Source organism: Erinaceus europaeus, chromosome 3 (genome assembly GCF_950295315.1).
Source record: "Erinaceus europaeus chromosome 3, mEriEur2.1, whole genome shotgun sequence".
Lineage (NCBI taxonomy): Eukaryota > Metazoa > Chordata > Mammalia > Eulipotyphla > Erinaceidae > Erinaceus > Erinaceus europaeus.
The window spans coordinates 83177128-83179920 of record NC_080164.1 but is presented as its reverse complement, the minus strand read 5'-3'; the positions used below and the strand labels follow the sequence as shown (position 1 = coordinate 83179920).

Genomic DNA, 2793 nt, shown 5'->3' with positions numbered 1-2793 from the left:
AGCCCACATAGACATTGGGGGCTCTTCTCTAAGGAGAAGCAGGTCAGAGGGCACAGGAAGTGACCTCACCTGCTGGGCTGGACCAACTGACTTAGAACCCTGGTTACAGGGCAACAAGATTCTGTCCACAGACCCCAGCCCTGGTTATTAGCTTTCAGAGCTGAAAGGAGGATGCTCTCCACCATGAAGCTCACTGCTGGTGAAGGCCTGAAGAAGGGCCTCCGAGGAGGCAGAAGAACTCACTTTAGAGTGTGGCTGAGGGATAAGTGTAGAAGCTTCTCTTGCTGCTGCAGTGCTCCCAGGGTAACACCAGGGACCATGGCAGTGTCTATGGTCAGCCACACTCTGAGGATGGTTGGACAGACATTTCCCCTATGTGTGTGTGTGTGTGTGTGTGTGTGTGTGTGTGTGTGTGTGTGTGTGTGTGTAGTTATGTCCTGAACAGGAGGGAGAGTCAGATCACATAGAAGGTCAAGGCAGGCAGCAATATTGGGAGGGCTGGGTCGTCCCTACTGCCTGAGGTCTGTCTTCACCTTGGGGGAGTCTGTCTACCTCCTAGGAGGAAGTCTGAGCAGAGAAGGTTGGGCTGAGCTGGGAGCAGAGACCAGGAGCAGAAGAAGCAGTCAGGACAGTGGGCAGGGCTGGGAGGTTATGTGACACTCTGGTCTCTGTCTCTGCAGAGATCTCAGTCAGGATACTTGGAGGAGGTCTCCAGTCTGTACTCTGACTCCCTGTCTGAGGGAGAGTGGCCACAGGAGAAGAAATTGTGGGAGCAGCTGAGATCCAGGTGGAGGCTGTTGTCCCTGGACACATCCTCAGCAGGCTCACTGGAGGGCCAGTTAGAGCCTCCTGCCCAGTCAGCAGACACTGTCCTCCCCCAGGGCTGTGTGGAGCTGCTGGTGGGGGGCAGCCCCCTGGACAGTGACATCCTCCTCCATGGGCCCCCCAGTAATCTGCATGTTCTGGACACACAACCTGCAGGTGAATGGGGAGCTGGGCTATGTGGGCATCTGGGGTGGGGGCTGGGCCCCCAGGGAAGACCCCCAGAAGCTGGTATCACATCAGGAGAGAGAGATACCTCATCCCATCCAGGAGACAGAAGTAGGGAAGGTGTCCTATTGAGGTCCTGGGCTGGGCTCCTCCAACATGTCTCAGGATGGGTGTGACTTGGGGGGCCCTGGAGAGCTGATGTGGTGCCTTCTGTTTTTCAGGCCCTTGCGATGGTGAGGGGGTGCCATCAGCCCCCTGTCATTAGGAGGTCCAGGACCCAAAGCCCCCTGCAGGTGCTGAGCCTTCCCAGCTGTGGAGCCAGGACCCTCAGCCAGGACTGCAGGGACCCTGGAGCCACAGTCCACAGAGGTCTCTCTGGGCCAGAGCTGGGTGCTCAGAGCTGCACCCTCAGATCCAGCAGTGGAGAAGGCCCTGTGCTCTGGTCCCACCGCTGAGCTGGCCCTCCCCTCCCTGGTGGAGACCTACATCGCTTTCTTGATCTCCTGCCTATCCATGTGCCCTTTCTTCTACAGTTATATTGCTCTACTTTTACTTCACTGAAATAAAGTGTTTGTTGTGAGTTGGTTCACTCTCTCATGGTCCTCAGTGCATGCACAGTTCTCTGAAGTCCCTGCTCTAGTGAGCCACAGAGCTTGTCAGACCCCACAGGAAACCCTGGACTCAAAGCTTCCTCTCCTGTCTATCTGCCCACCCTGTAGCCCCTCCTCAGCTTCTGAAGGGGAAGCTTCACAGTGGGTGGCATGAGGCTAATGTCTCTCTCTCTCTCTCTCTCTCTCTCTCAATCTCTCTCTCTCTGCCTTTCTATCTTTTCTAGAGCAAAAAATATAATTGGGGAAGCCATGTTAGGATGAGACCCAGCAACTATAATAACTAAAACACAATTATTGTAACAGTTGACCCGATAGTAAAAGTGTGCATCGGTGAGGCTCTAGCTCAACAAGACAACAGCAATAGCATCTAGACAAAGGTAATTAAAAAATATGAAACAGACTTTCTATATTAATGAAATATTAGCCTGAACAGTGTTAAAATGGCAATTCTCAAACATTTTTTATTAGTGATTTAATAATGATTAACATGGTTGTAGGATGAGAGCAGTAAAATGCCATATAATTCCCACCACCAGAGTTCTGTATCCCATCCCCTCCATTGGAAGGTTCCCTACTCTATATCTCTGGGAGTATGGACCCAGAAGCCAGACCTTTCACCTTCTGCACCCCAAAAAGAATTTTGGTCCATACTCCCAGAGATACAGAGTGTGTGCCAATGCACAAGATCCTGTACTAGGGCCGGGAAAAAGCTCACGTGCATAGTGTGCTGCTTGGCATGTGTGCAATCCCGGCCTGTATTGCAGTAAAGGTAGCTTCATTGCTGTGATCTCTTTCACTCCACTTCCCTGCCTCTGTCCAAAAATATCCAAAGTAAATGAATCGATCTAATCTGTGATCAACATCCTGTTTTCTGAAAAGGCCTCCCCATCTAAAACGGCCCCTTGGTTATGCCTATAATCATACACCTTCTGTGAAGTTGAAGTCCTTGATCAGTGAGAACACTGAGGTCTGTCCAACAAAGCAGGGTGAAGAGAGTATGGGCTACTCACTCTGCAATTTCTCAAGTCTATTTTTCTGTGGAAAAAAAAAGAGGAAATCACAGGTTTCCTTGTTTTCATGTGTAATCAGTGTCAATGTGAAAGTTCACAAGCTGGCATTTGCAGTATTTTGCATTTCCCTAGCAATTTAGTTTGGGAAGTGCTTATCACCTTCTCACCCACACTATGCAACT

The 2793-nt window shown here is 50.8% G+C and overlaps 1 long non-coding RNA gene across 1 annotated transcript; it reads left to right on the top strand.

Annotated features, from left to right (window-relative positions):
• Positions 1-217: 217 nt before the first annotated feature.
• Positions 218-1577, top strand: LOC132537681 (uncharacterized). Its single transcript, XR_009549142.1, has 3 exons — positions 218-303; positions 681-981; positions 1212-1577. It is a non-coding gene; the product is annotated as an uncharacterized LOC132537681 (long non-coding RNA).
• The last annotated feature ends 1216 nt before the right edge of the window (positions 1578-2793 follow it).